At 39.1% G+C, this 15,978-nt stretch overlaps 1 long non-coding RNA gene across 1 annotated transcript in view; it reads right to left on the bottom strand.

Moving 5' to 3' along the window:
* Positions 1-9,891: 9,891 nt before the first annotated feature.
* Positions 9,892-15,978, bottom strand: part of LOC142385763 (uncharacterized) — a 46,549-nt gene continuing 40,462 nt past the window's right edge. The window contains exon 3 of the long non-coding RNA XR_012770226.1: positions 9,892-11,454. This is a non-coding gene — a long non-coding RNA (uncharacterized LOC142385763). The remainder of the gene's footprint in view (positions 11,455-15,978) is intronic.

Raw genomic sequence — 15,978 nt, 5'->3', positions numbered from 1 at the left:
AGCTGGCCAGTTAAGGCCCTGAGCCCTACAGGTGAGCAGGTTATATAGAGCCATCTTGAGTCCTGATTGGTTCCCTCAAGCTGACAAGCCAATCAGGGTAAATTGGCACGAGCCTGCACACTGAAACTGTGAAGAGACAGGAAGCAAAAAGAGGGAGGGGTAAGAAAGTTGGGCAGACAAACTCATCAACAGGCACTATAATGTCCCGTGTGGACCAGTATGACACATGGCTCCTGTAACCACCAATTTGTAACCTCAAAGTTTGAGACATTTTGGACCAACAGCGTTCTCCATCACCTCCATCCAAGCCACAGAGTTGGGAAATTATTTTAGAAGATTCATTTTGTCGTCCTCCAGTGAAGTTTGAGAAACTTCATACCAAAGAGCAGTGGAGCTGCAGTGGAGGCACTTCATTTAGTTTTTTTAATTAACTTCATCCTCTGCTGGCATAGAAACTACCCAAGAACTATACCCAAGTGTCAGCAACTCAGAACTCTGATTAAGTACGGTGCAAGAAAAATGTACCTCCTGTCTGTTGTTTCTCCTCATACACAGCTTGTGCGTGTGTGCTGTGTGTGTTTTTGTAAATTGTGTCTACCCTTCTCTACAGACTTGATGGTACTTTGTCTTTAAAATTAATTCCCCCCCCCAGAATTGGATTTCAGATGTTGCACATTAAAAATAACCATCACCCTGTGATCTATATCAGCAGCAATCATGTGCTGACAAGAGCGACGTTGTGTTGGGAGTTGTTGGAAATGTATCACAGATTGTGAATGACACACCAGTAATGGTTAGGACTGAAAGCTGTGTTGGTTATGAAAGTATATTTAGAAAATTGATTTAGAGTACTACGAGGATGTTGTTGCTTTAACGAAACTTTCATTTAACCTCTCCTCTGCGCTCCATCTTTGTTTGACTGTAGCTTATTATGTTGAGATCTTTCTCGTGGCTGTGTCCACAAAAGCAGCTACAGAAAAGACATAATTTGTGGTAGTTGCATTAGATGTTGGATTCAAATACAGCAGCTGCAATGAGTAGGCAGGGTGGCTTGCTGGTTAGAAAGAGCCTCATGTAACTGACAGGTTACATTTTTGACCGGCATCACACTGACTGAACAGCTGTGTGTTGCAGAATTTTACCCTTGAGTAGGGTAACAAACTGTTTTGAAGTTATACTGAATTATAACACAGTCCTAATATCTAAGATATAATAGATAATCAGGTAAATAATCAGGTAAATCAGGTAAATTGATTACAGAATATCTTCTCATGTGCATTTTGTTCTAAAGTGTTGATTCAAACATTTTGCTTCTAATTGGATGTTTTTCGTGGATGCAGGATTAATCATCCGCATGGTATTTGATGTTGTTTGGGCAGCTGAGAGGTAATACAGCCAAGTCATTAACATACTATTAAAGAGTCCTAAACACTGTAATTGCAGGCAGCATGCTGATGCTACACTCTCATTAAGTGGACCCCTAACAGGAGCTGTCTCAATGTGATGGGTTTCATTAAGATGTTAAAAGAAAAACTGGAACTAACTGGAAGTGAGCACGCTGCTATCACAATGAGATGTCCACAGGTCAAAATGTGAGAACAATGTTTCCAAAGCATCGTGTGCACCTGTGGCAACTGACATATTTCTAATATTTAGAGGCTGCAAAACAAGGTTTGCAACTACTTCTACCTTTGCAGCTCTTAACATGATCATGCTATTCACTGGTAAGTTGATCCCATTTATCTTCTTCATTTCTTAACACAGATATTTCCAGTTACTAAAGAATTTATCTGACTAGCTGGACTTAGGACATACACTGATTATCCATATCATTATAGCCACCTGCGAGAATACCTTCTCATGCCACCAAAAGAGCTGTGACCAGTCAGGATTTGGACAAAGAGGAACTTCTGAGGGTGTCATGGAGTGTCTGGTACCAGGATGATAGCAATAGTTCCTTTGGACCCTGTGAGTTGAGGGATGAAGTGGGCTTGCTTCCCACAGATTCTATCAAATTAGCATCTGTTGAGTTTGGAGGGCTGTACGTTATTGTGTTTTTTAAGCTGTTTTTGTGGGGCCCAGCGCTTTCTGCTGCTACTGTAGGAGAGTTTGGTTGTCATAACGGGAGGCAACACCACCAGGTAGGTGGCAAAGTGCCAGCTATGTGTATACTAGGAAGTAAGTTTTCCCCAGCAGAACATTGCGTAGTAACAAGATGAGCAATGTTACTCACTTTACCTGACAGTGGTCATAATATTGTGGCTGATCGACTCATTTTCATGGTACCAAGATAATGCATCTCCAGCCTTTTCCTGCAGTGTCAACATGAGGCTGACTTTGGAGATGTGAGTGGAAATAGCTCCAAGAGAATTAGATAAATTGCTGTAATATTGTTGCCTTGCAAAACAGCTAGAATATTGTAAAATGACAAACACGAGCCTTCAAGATTCTCTTCATCAAAAGAAGAGCAGATCCACACTGAAGGCTTTCCTAGATGGGAAACTTGAAGGCTTTAGAAAGAATTTGATGTACCTGCTAAAGTTTTGCTGTGATAGAGAGACAGATTGAAGTGTGTCAGACTCGAATGTACCCGCCCACTGGAGAGGAGAACAAGTGCTACACAATGCAATTAAGGGTGCTTTCTTTTATCTCACTGGCCCATCTTCCAAAGGTACCAACTGAATCCCCTGAGGAAAAATACTTGCATATTATGCTATCATGACTATTATCTAATCCGACAATTCTTAACAGTTAGCAAAATGAAAAAATGCTTTCTACACATCCCACAGATAAGCCAGTCCTGTTGTTGGTGTCTGACATCTTACTCATGTCTCCACGAAGGCTCAGTTTTTCAGTTCAGCAGCTCTGATCATAAGTTAGCTCTGGTTTCTTCTCACTGTAACTTTGAAGCCTGTTTCCCCCCTTGCAGGCGGAAAACAACAAGGCACTGCACAGTACCATGTTAATGGTGATCGGTGAGTTGTTTCCCACTCTCTTGCCTCTGAGAATGGTAATAGGCAGATGGTACAGCCAATTGCCTGCCAAGTAGTTTTGGAAAGTTTCTGGTCCTTTCATTATGTTTACAACAACAACTTCTCTGACCGTACTATGGAAGAAATCATTTGGTGCATCAGACAGATTGAAAACCTGGGGCAGATATGATTGCTCTCCTCAGGATGAATTGTAATGTTGATCACTGGTCAATTCAACATTAAATTTCTCCCACACTTTTGATAAAAAGCTAATGAAATTCCCAACTTTGATACACTTAGTGTCTTCTGTATATTGTTTCTTGTTAGCATTGTATTTTTATTTTGGGATGTCGAATGTGTTCTTTGCAAAGAATTCACTGGCATGTTTGTTGCCGCTGTTTATCATTTCTTCAGATGCAAGTTTAAAAGATATGCCTGAGGAACTGTGTGAGATATCCAGCAGACACATGACGAAACAGTGAGATGGCACTCATATTATAGCTGGTAATTTTGAACAATTAGAATCAGTTTTACCTCAGTCACTAGCATTAATGTCCTCTGGATATTCCAGGCAACTCTCACTTGTACATTTTGGTCTATCAGCCCTGCTTCTCCCACCAACTACAAGCCAATAAAGAAATAATATAGTATTTGTTTTAGTGGTTTTGGTTTATGTGCATTGTTAAATGACTTTTTTGAGTGTGTGGCAGAGGGACTGTCTGTAGATTGTGTGTGTATAATGATAAAAATATTGAATATTTAGCAGACTGTAGTACGGCCTTATAGCCGCACTCGTTGTAAACTCCAAGGCACATCTTAAAATTAGGAAGATTTAGATTTTTCACTCATTTTACTCCTGAGGCTAAACTTTAAGACAGCAATGTCATATTTTATCCTTGTGCATAAATTTACGCAATTCTAAAAAGCTGCTCAACAATGTTGGCTCATGTTCCATATCTGTACTCTGCAGGACTCATCTGTGTCAATATTTGACAGACTTTGTGTTTTAATTGCAGATTCCCTTTTGTGCACTCTCCCAGATTTCAGGGATTATCTAATTACCGCCCGCACATCGACAAACAAGGGGAGCTTTCACTAATTGGAATGAAGAGTGGTGCCAGTGCTCAAAGGGGAGGCCTATCATTGACAGTTGGTGAATAGAGAAGGCTTTTTAAAAAAAACCGAAAGAAAGAAAGGGTGTGTGGTCTGCCTCAGGCAGCTTGTGAATTTCCTCTGATTTCATCAGAAAAAGATGGCTGACGCGATTCCCCAAGACAACAGGCAGCTTACGTGTGTAGGCGAGCTTCGCTGCCCCAAATCACTGAGAAAATAAAGTGAAAGAATCTCACAGTGGCTCTGCAAGTCATCCTCTGCATTAGAGTTAAACCTCAACAATCTTTCAGTTTGCCTGTGATTCAAGTCTTTGGGGTAACATGGTGAAGCAAGCAAGACATCTTTATCTGTAATTATGTTATTTTTTATTGCAAGTTTGACATACAGTAAAAAACTTTTTGAAAAAGGCAGATTAAATAGCTCTTATTGGGTTTTTTAGGCGTTTGAGCATCTCGTGTCTGTTTGCCTACTCACAAACCACTGACTAAAGCATACATACAGCTAAATGTGCTATTATTATTAACATTTTTGGTCTTTACTGCTTTATTCTATCTTTGCTGTTTCCATGGTGTTCACATACTCCGTCTCTGGTGACAACTTTGCCTTGCCTTTTTTTTATCCAGTGAGATCTGAGTTAAACTGCTCGTGTTGTAAGAAAAGACCCGTTCAGTCTGATGTGTTTTGTGTGTAGATTTCAGGTGTGCATGTGTGCCATTTTGAAACAAAAGATAAAATTGTTTGATAGACAAATGAAACAAGAAATATGCAGCAGGTGGAACTAGCGTGATTAATAATTTATTGAGCAGCAGTGAGATTACAACTGGGAACAAATGAAGCACAGAAGACAAAAGAGCATTATTTATTAGGGGAAAATCAAAGTGTAGCCTGAGGGGGGTGTAGATAAAGTAGAACAACACTCATACATTAAACCAACTGTATACAAACACACTACAATATTCCAGCTGTCAGAGGAAAATCCTATTTCGCCAATGTTGATGATTTTCATGTTTTTACCTGGACTTTGTGACCTTGTATAGTTTGATCATAACTTGGCGAGTCACGAAAGCCATAATTTGAAAAAAATGCACTGTTGTCAAAACGAAAATGAGGCTGTGCTGTCTTATTTCACTCATCATTTTGACATTTTCGAAAATGTGAGGTTTACAGCACAGTCGGATCATAACCAAGCAGCACAGCCTTGAGCAAGATAGAGGACGTGAGCAATCTATTCAAACACAACTTCCCCATCAAATGCCTGTGATGTTTTGAATAATGCAAGCTCTTTCCCATAGATGCTATCGCGGGTTGATTCCCCTCTTTGGATTCCCATGGACCCCCACTGGTATAAAATCAAATCCTGCCTCAGCCTCCTTTAATGTGTCTCACTTGTTCAACTATTCTGTCAGACCCCCCCCCCTCCCATGACTCCATAGAAAAGGGGAAAAAAAGCTTGTGTAGGAGTGGGAACCTGAAACATAAATTAAACTGCAAGCTGCACGTTAATTGCAACCTAAAGAAACTTCCCAACCCTCCCACTGAATATAAGATCATTAAAATCTACACACACCTTATCTGTTTCTGTTTCATCTTGATTCATGATCCCCCTCTTATCATAGCAGAAGCAATGTCCCTCAATTGCAAACACATGTCAGAGTCTTGTAATATCTATTGATTAATAATTCAGTTTTTGATTTGAGCCTGTTTAAGCTTTATTCAGATTCTGCTCAAATGAGAGGGCCAGCAGCTTATTTCACAGCAAATACAAACAGAGAGTTGACATTTAAACTCAAACCCCACAGCACCCAAATGGACCCACCAGCAGCATAATTTGAATTTCTTGCTTAATTAGTTGACACTCAGTTCAACTCCGGCAGAAAGTTACTGCTCATATAAATACCATTATTAGCTGGCCAAAGTGTGGACACAATTTAGGAGTAAAATGAGATGGTTTTGCACTCAGTAGAGTTTCCAGGCTTGACAATTTAAAGCTGTTGGCTAACATTACAGTAATAACTGATCAAAATGTGCATTTCTATGTAAATACAGAATGAACACTTAAAAGATTCTGATGGTAAGGTAGGTTAGTGTTTTTTGGGGTTATTTTGGGTTCTCAGACTAAGAATCCTGCTGACATGGGAAAGCCCATGACCTTTTTCCTATAAAAGCAAGGTAACTTTTGAGTTTTAACTACTCAGTAAATTACTGTGAACTTGATATGGTCTTCTGGATCTCCTTCAGATTAAATCAAGAACCAGGCTTTTATTAGTTTGATAATCCCCTGATTTTTATTTTAAATAGTTGGTTAGACAAACTTTAAATCTTCCAATACTTTGGTTATCTTTTATTTTGTTTGGGCAAACTAAAACTATTGCCCAAATCAAGGTTTCCACATCAGAGTGTGATGACTGAACCAGAGTTCAGTCACGTTTCATCCTAAAATATCATGTTTTTAGAGCCAGGGATTTTTTCAAAGAACCAAAATGGTACCCTCTGGCTTCCATTTTGTTCTGAAACAACACTAACAATTCAAATTAGTTTGTTGATGCTGAAAAAAAATCTCTTTTTGCTGCAGCAGTTATGTCTAAGGAGCAGGTCAGGGCTGCATACAGAGGCAGTGAAGCTAAGGAGAAAAGCACAAAATTTGCTTCAGCCACAGAAATTAGTGATGAGGAACTTTCCTACATGGTTGTGCTTAGGGGTGGATATTTACTTGAGCTCTTGACATCTAACCACAGTGAAACAACCCAAGAAGTATATATTTATCTAACTCTCTGATTTGTTTTGCTGCTTTTTCTCTGCATTCATTCTCAGGCGTGTCCCACCTTTACATCTCTAAAGACTCTGTGTTTCACTTACAGTCATTGAAAGAAGCATGTTTGGCTGGGTTTGACTGTAAAATGTAGCTTTTCTCTGCAGGAAAAGTAGCTACAAGATTAAGTAAATTTGACAAATTACAGTTCAGACGGGTTGAGATGACTGAAATTGATCCACAGAAATAAGACGCTTCAAGTACTTGACAAGTACTACTATTCTATAGTCAAACTGCAATTTTGGGATATGTGGTGGTCAGCTATATAGAACCCATTATATACATGAAGCCACCTGCAACTTTGTCTTTATCATCTGCATGATTTAACTAACACAGTGAAGTAATGGCAATACTCACAATTCAGTAATGTAGCAAATTCAGGAACTAAAATATATGTATTCCAAGTACAGACCGTACAAGCTGCCATTGTTAGCTTGATGTGGATGTCAGCATCATCCCTCCAGGTCTTGGCAGGTAACAAAATGTATATATCTCATGGTCCCACACATCCACATGTTAACACATGGACACGGAGAGCATGAATTCATCTTCAGATCATGGATTTGTTTTCCTGTGGTCACTCAGGGTATTGATAAAGATTTCTGATATATATATTTGCTCAAGAACACAACCCTGTTACTTTGGAGATTTGGAGTGGTTTTCTAGTCATACTCCCAGCTCAATAAGCACTCCAGAAGAATTATCTTACCCATTTATATCTTTATCTCCACCCAACTTAAACTTTAAATGACGCTGCATTCAGTGTCCCTTGGAAATGTGAAGCTAGAATTCTCTTAATTTTTGCTTTGCTGTTACCAGCAAATTCTTATCAGCAGTTAGTGAGTTAAACATCTCCTAACTAGGAAATCCAACTTTTTTTGGTGTTAAATTTCTTTTTTTCCACATAAAAGTTTTTCCTAATTAGTCTATTTGTCAATGAAAGCAGCGCTACATTAGCACCTGTCAATACAAAACGTGTTACATTAGTAAAACATTGTCCAAATGAGCAACAGTTCTTAACATTACCTTTTAAGAACTCACCGATCACCATAGCCTACAGGGGATTTGGCCAACAGTTAAACCCAAAGTTCATTGAACCTATATGTAACAGAGGAATAATGACGCGATTTCTGGGTGGTCTATCAACTACCTAGAAGGTCGTTATATTAGGTGGTTTAATAATCAGGGCCACTAAACTGAGATATCAGAACCAGTTTTGTGCAACTCAACTGCAGACCAGGGAAACGTAAGTCAGAATAAAATTGACAGTCAAGTATTTTTACAGAGATTGGTGGCTGTATACTGTGTGCTCTGTCATACGCTAATAACGTTCTTTGAAGGTTATTGAGTGCTACTCAAAAGAGTTAGGCCTTGCATAAGTGGAGAGTGGAGAGAGTCAAGTGGGTCACTCCATGCCCTAAAACAGGCTGATGTGAATGAAGATGTAAAGCATGCCACAGATATTTCATTAAGACCTCAATGAACTGTGTGAACTTGTGAAAAAAAGGGAATAACATGTTTACTTTTACATTGATAAATACAAGTGTTGTACAGCAGACTGTAACAAGATCCTGCGTAGACTTATGTTGATGGAAACAGAGAGCAGATTTAGTACATTATCAAACGCTGATGACCTACCTGTGCAAGTTGTTTCATCTTTTATAGTGATATCCTGTTTCCTCTCTATCTCTATTTTGAGAACTTTCCAGCTCCAGTTTTGTACAGTGACCCAAGGGTAGAGGAATGAAGGAATGAGTTTGAAATTCAGGACACATACAGCCAGCATGCAGGTGGGAAAAGTAGGTCTGTTCACATCTGAAGGTTTGGTGAGATTGATTTGTCAGCCCAATCTTAATGTGGATTCTGCCCTACTGTATTGAATCCAGTTCTTTAGTCAGGAATACTACCAAATTAATTGCATGACTTTACATTTTTCATTGTGTATTCTGGTCTATAAAATAACCCCTCTCTTCCGTGATCACCATGTACTATATCTATTTTGTGTGTATATTCTGAATATTTGGCAGGACATTGATGTGAACATGGCAGCTGTCATATCCACAGGAAGCTCTCTGCATGTGTTGGCCAGCGTGTCGAGCTCTCACTGCGTGTTTAGTGGCTTCTACTCCTACATGAACCCATCTATCATCACGTAGGAATAAAAAGCCATAAGACACAACAGCAATCTCACAGGAGGAAGGAGAAAGTGGGAAGGATAAAAGAGTAGTACTAATGGAGGACTTCATGTAGGCATAAAGGGAGGGGGGTAGTTCTCTCAGCTGGAAGGAAAAGTTGAGTAGAACATGATCCCCAGGAAGCAGAAAGTACGATGAAGGAAAAAGTTGATTTTTAGGAGGAAGGATATAAGGAAAGAAAAGTAAAAAAAAAAGGAGTCATTCAAAGCAATCCACAAGTTCAGAAGGCCACAATCTGTCTTTTTTTTTTTGATCTCTGTGTTTGATGATGTATGTTTCTATGCAGCAGATGAATTTGTACTGCAGGCATTACGAGATTCTGAAAAGTCCTCTGTGTGAAAGCTATATTTGATATGCTGGAAGCAACCTGCTCCGATGAATCTAACCAAACTCCATCTGCTCTGTTTCCAGATACACATATTTTCTAAAAGCGCCCGCTCGTGTTTTAATGTGTCATTTAAATGAAAGCTAGTGTTTCTTCAGATGGTTCACAGATAAATATCTACATCTTAAAGCCAGACATGCTCGTATTAACATCCACTCCATAGTCTGTGTTCACAGCCCTCCTGTACTAGAAAGCCAGTCACGCTTGCATGCCAATGGGGTTACAGTACAAGTGTGTGCATGCACAAGTCAGGCACGTCCAGATAAATATGTATGACTCCACCGCAGTAGGTTTCCTGCTTTGTATGCTAATGATCTCATTCAAGTTTAATAATACAATGTAGGTGCACTGAGGTGGGGGGAGGGAGGTGGGCGGGTGTGCAGGAGGGCTGACACACCGATGAACGACCTCATGAGATGAAGCATTGGCAATGAAATAACACTTTTAATCTAATTAATCAGACTGCAGAAAGAGGGGGGGCTTTCCATGGAAACAACAAAGGCAGCAGTTGGTAATAAAGGCCATGATGCATGTGATTAGACTTAATTTAGTCGCAGGAATGATGCTGTTCAAGTTGGTGGTAAAATGTTTGTGTCATCAAGGGTTTTTTCTAGAACTCTAAGACGAGTCTGATAGACTTTCAAACAAATGCTAAAACTGATAAGTTCATATAGTGTTTTTTCATGCCCTTATATGTGCCTCCCAACGGCATCTTGTAAAGTAATATCCCGCCATGTGGCAGGGGTCTAATAAGACTCTTATGAGCATTTCCACATCAGAGCACACTTTATCCTCAAGTGTTTTCTTGAAGAAGCAACAAAATCCTCACACGGAGGTGTGTTCAGTTAATAAAGCAACAACAGTTCACTAAAAAACACTTTTGCCACTTTCTGGTTGAGCTTAGACAAAAACAGTTGGCTCGGGTCTTTATTTTACAGTGTGAACGCAGTTGCAGTTGCTCTCATAACTATTAAGTTTTTACAAACGTTTTTTTCCTGCATGAAGAAAAACGTCACAGGGACGTATTTGAGCGTGAGACAATGTCTGTATCTTTAAGATGCTTGCAGATAATTCTTCCATTGCATATACTTTCTTTTTCAATTGGTTGTCTTTCAGTAATAAATAAATGTGTATAAAATATATTGAAAAACCCAAACTTATGAAAATTAGTTACATTTCTCTTAACCTCAATCAACAAAGACACTAAAATCCTACTTGTTGCATAACTGTAATACCCGTACTTTAAGTTACTTTAAGTAACTTTACCAATGATATTTCGGTAACACCTTACAGCAATGGACACAAAGTTTCTATGTTGCGACTTGGGTGCAAAAGAAGATTGAATGAGGAAATAATTCCTTGTTAACTATTAGTAAATCAATTTCTCCTGACCAAATGCAAAGTAGGTAATAGGCGAGAATTAGCCAAGAAGAAAGCCATCAGTATAATCAATTGATAGATATTCATGAATTAATGTGTAGCTAAACATTCATTCTGTGCCCTACTAATTCATGATGATCTATTGTAAGCATCAGATTTCTACTCTAAAGAACTTATTTAGAATGAATCAATTATCAAGTCTTTCCTGATTGATTTCTCAATTGTTCCTTGATTAATTATTTTTAATTAAACACTAAGCATTTACTTGATTTGTTTCTCTTTTTTTTTCTGTGGCGACTAATCAAAAATGTTACACCCCTTATTCTAAAGTGGTATCAAGATGGTTCATTTTTTTATTAATCTGACCCGCATATGATTAGGAGTGTATTCTCCTTAAGATATGAACTAATTGCAGTTTTATCACAGATGATAGTGGTGAAAAAAGGTATTCGTTGGCCTAATAGATAGAGGAAAGTATGATAAATGAGGGCCCAAGCTAGTGTGTTGTTTCCTTGTATCAGTTATCTGTGTTTGGTGAAACACTTGTGTCTGAGGAACGTCACTGTCGCAGCTCCGGGTGTCGCAGGTCCGCTTCAGCTCCTGTAAGGAGAAAAAAGAAAAAAATAGAGAGAGGAGAAGAGGAGATGTAAGATGTGCTCACGCAAAGATTTAACTTGAAGAGAGAAATCTTCATTACTGAACTGCAGCTGGTTATTTAATGAGACAATCTTACGGCTTCATTATTGAATTAAGGATCATTATAAGTAGCTTTAATAACAATGCACACCCTGGAAGAAATGTTCCAGTCTTAAAAAGCTGCCGGCCTTTTAAAAAGTGCTTCTCCCAGAGAAAGTGGGAGGTCTTAAAGAGCTCACACTGTGATTTTACCAGCACACTGACACTTACGGCTTCAAAACAGACATTAACAACAAACCAATTATGTCAAGCAGTAACTACTTGTTGATGACTTGCGCAGCTTATTGTTCCTAATGAAAAGTTAATAGTGAGGACATTCAAACAGTGCAGCACTTGCTTCTCCCTCATTGTTGACAGTAAAATTCTCCATATTTTTCACTGTTGAGAATATTTTACAGTTTGACAGACTTACCATCGTTATGCACAAAAAGAGAAGAGGAAGTTTTGCTCTTAATTCATCTTGAAAAAGACCCTGGGAATTGTTTAGGATAATACTCCACACAATGAGCTGTGACATCTTCATTGAAAAATGATTGATTGGGCTGCCAGCGAGAGGGGCTGTTGAGAGACAGATCACTCAAACAGTCAAGCTGTAAAAGCCAAAATAATATGATGAATGGTCTATTTACCCAACAGATGAGGAGAGACTTGCATAGAGATTAAACGTGTAGATTTTGGATGTGTCCTCCTCACAGAATAGATAGAAATTTGAATAATATGTCTGTGTTCTCTGTCAGGGAGCAAGTTGGAAATGAATTTGAATTGCGAGTGATTTTACAAAAAGTGCAGCTTGGCCCATTTATCACCTCAGATTGTCTTAGAGCAGGAGGAGGGGAAAATGGGTTTATTGATTATGACGCATGCACTTCACACCTGTGTGTATTTCTATCAGCACAAATCCCACTAAGAAAAGCCACTTAGGATGCTAAAAAGGTCACAGAAAAATTTGGATATTTGTGATTAATTTCTTCTATTTATTACTTTTTTGTCTTTGCGCAAAAAGAAGTTTGAGCCACATTATCATTACAGCAAAGTCAGTTTTAGTTAAACATGTTTTCCCTTCACCGGAGTCCCTTATGGATGTATAATCATGCATCATAAATGGACCATTTAACACTTAGAAACTGCACCATGTCTAAAGTTAAGCCACTAATCACTTAACTAAACAATGTCTCTAAGGATTGAAAGCAAGTGTTCATAGAGTGACCCAATTCTTTACACACAGCATCTATAATTGATGTGCAATAAATGTAGCAGCCTCAGATCTGATAAGGGCTTGGCTCTGATGGATATCCAGATAGGCTTTCGCGGGGGGAACAGATGTAGAGTCGTGCATCAGAGAGGGATGGGGTTGCCTGTGATCGTTTCCACCCTGCAGCGAACAAAATAGCCCTCATATATCCCTGTAATCTGCATTAGCGCTGGAGCACAAGCCAGGAGACAGCACAGAGGGGGATGAGTAATGGGGCTACTGCTGATTTGGCAGGCGTATATTACACCTCAAAAACTCAGGCAGGCCCAACTGGCGAGAATATGAAATGAGGATGTCGCAAATGGGCATCACTCCTCTACCCAATCACTATATTTATCGGCTTATATTGCAACCAGAAACACGGTTTAACTGCAGCAAGTGACTGGCCATTACACCTGCTTTTATAGGTAATTTTCCTACTATGTGTGTGCCTTGAGTGACATTTACTGTAACTCAATAAACAGCACTGTGTGGTGGAAAGAAACACAAGTACAATTTTAAGATGCATTCAGTATCTCAGTTTCATTATAGCTAAAGCCTTTTCCAATCTCGAGGGGACTATGTACATAGTCATGAAAAATGTGAAGGTAGTTCCATGACATGGTGTTGAGGGGGAAAAAAATGGAAAAAAGCAGAGAAGTCTATGTAAGTTGGTGTAGAGTCTACACAGTAGACTATATATATATATATTTATATATGTGTGTGTGTGTGTGTGTGTGTGTGTGTGTGTGTGTGTGTGTGTGTGTGTGTGTATAAAATCACCACATAAGCCATCTAAAGAGCTTCAGGCTGACCTGGAGCAATCTGAAGTGGTGGTTTCATCTCAATGAACACTGAACCCGGAGGGGCTGAATGATCGAGGACCAAGAATGACATCACTATTGAGAGAAAGACTAATGTTTGCAAAAACTTTTAGATAGATAGATAAGCTGCAGTCTCTCTGAGTTAATAGGGTCTTAAAGCAGAGGCCATGAAGGGATGACTGCGGCAACCAGGGAACATTCCAGAGCGTTGCCGTTGGACTGGGGGTCTCTGAGAAATGCTGTAACTGTTACAATGGCAGCTTTAGCAGTGGAAAACTATGTTTTGTCAACGAAATGTCTTTAAAATGGCTGGGGAGCACTTAATATATGCTTAAGAAGGCAATTTAATTTGAGTTCAGGATTATTACATTACTCTAAGAGATAAACGTGTCCAGCATCTTAACTGCTGGAGCTGTTTCTTGAAAAATCACTGCATATATTCACTTTTTTTCTATGCAGACAACCAAAGTAGAGCTCTCTAAAATGTTGTGTACTGGTTAACATTAAGGCTGACAAAGAAAATAACATGCTCCCTACAGTAAAACATGGTGGAGGCTCTATCGTGCTGTGGCACTGCGTTACTGCCTCTAATACTGGAGGCAGTAAATATATCAAAGTATTCATACTGTCAGATGGTTAGCAAGCCATTTTAGGGCAAAATGTGTCAGCCAGTGCTGGAAAAGAAGGTTTCAGCAGGACAGCGACCTGAGGCAACACCACAAGGAGTGGATGAAAAGAAAGAGATGGACATATTTCACACAAAAGTTCGGATAAATCTGAAACGTAGCCTAGAGCACAAGCTTGATATGAAAATTTGCCTCAAAATTGCTTGACATGTTTTTTTTTCAAGACACCTGCTGCTGAAGCTCTGAGCACAAATTAGTGAAAGTATCCAATATCTATGTCTTTCTTATCATTATTCTATCATTGGAAAGTGTGTTGTTCAAAACATTACAGGTTTATCACAACAACCTGTTTAATTCCTTCCTAAAGATCTTCTAAATTTTAGGCTTACAGTTCAGGGCTACCAGTAACTCTGACCAGAACTTTAATTTTCACTCGACTAAATTAGTCATTTGGCATATTTAAGCTCGCTTTCTATTTCTGTCCAGAACTCAGTATGGTGTGGGTTGACTGATGACCTAATGTTGCTTTGGCATCATCCGCTTGTATTACAACCAAAAAAACTGAAGTCACAAACATCTATCTGGCTGGGAGAGTTTAAACATGATCCCAGACCCAGCAGAAAAAATGAACATGTTGGTCCAGCAGCCACAGTAGAGGGTGCATTCTAAAAAGATTATCGTCCAAAATAGCAAATTGCACTCAACACCCAGAGCTTTGTCCCTGCTTTAATGTCTCAGTAACATTTTAGAGCTTAGTCTGAGTCAGCCCTTACAGAAGGAAAGTAAGTTCTGTTCAAGTCAATATTTTAGATTTGTGAGTAAATCTAGCAAGACAAATTTTGGCTGTAACTTCACCAGCAGAAATCGTTCCATCGCATTTAAATCCTGAGAAGTAAGAATATAAAATAAGCACATTTCCCCCAACACAGTGCCTGGCATTAAACCCTTGTAATGGCTTGTAATAGGATATGCTTACATGCTATCTGAAATTAAAGCATAGATATTACATCCCTCGAGGCCAATCAAGTGCACAGTCTGCTGGGACACTAATGTACTATGAACTGAGTGCTTGTGTGCTTGGAGTGTGGGCATCTTTGTTGTTTCTCTCTGCATGAATTTAGTTTAATTTCCTCTCATAATTCATGGTTTCCTGCATTAATAAATTGTGCTGCAGTGTTGTTTCTATTTACAATTAAAGTACCTAATAAACAAAACACACAGCTTAAGGAAAAGAGTGTCTGCGGCTGTGCACTGTTATTCTTGCTCCCCTTTTGAATGGAAATTTGATTATCAGGAAAAGACAGATTGCCTGCTGCTGCATAGCAACTGGTGCAAAATCTTCCACTTCTTCATCATATGAAAGCAGTTCATTTAATCAACATATGGTGGGATTAAATTTGAATCTTGCAGTGGTGTGCAGCAGCACTGTCTATACTCAAACCCATCAGTTTTCCTTGGAGCCTTTACAGATAGCAGTATGTACTCTGACTGCTGTTGCGCAGCTTTTCATTATCTGACTACAAAGCTGCAAAATGGCAATTACCAAAAAATCCGTAAAATAAGTCCAAAACAATAGTAGCAGAAGTTCTACCTCAGATAATAGGCTCATGAAGATGAATAGCTGCGAGATAGTGTGCATTAAAACCCAGTCCCTTATTGTGACTTTGAAGCTTCAGTCACAAGGACTTCCATTTGAGAACCGGCCCCTGCAACAGGCAAGCCTCATTGAGCTTTACACATAACATAT

This window comes from Odontesthes bonariensis, chromosome 8, assembly GCF_027942865.1.
Source record: "Odontesthes bonariensis isolate fOdoBon6 chromosome 8, fOdoBon6.hap1, whole genome shotgun sequence".
In the NCBI taxonomy this organism is placed as follows: Eukaryota; Metazoa; Chordata; class Actinopteri; order Atheriniformes; family Atherinopsidae; genus Odontesthes; species Odontesthes bonariensis.
The sequence above is the reverse complement of the archived record's forward strand: the minus strand, read 5'-3'. Positions and strand labels throughout refer to the sequence as shown.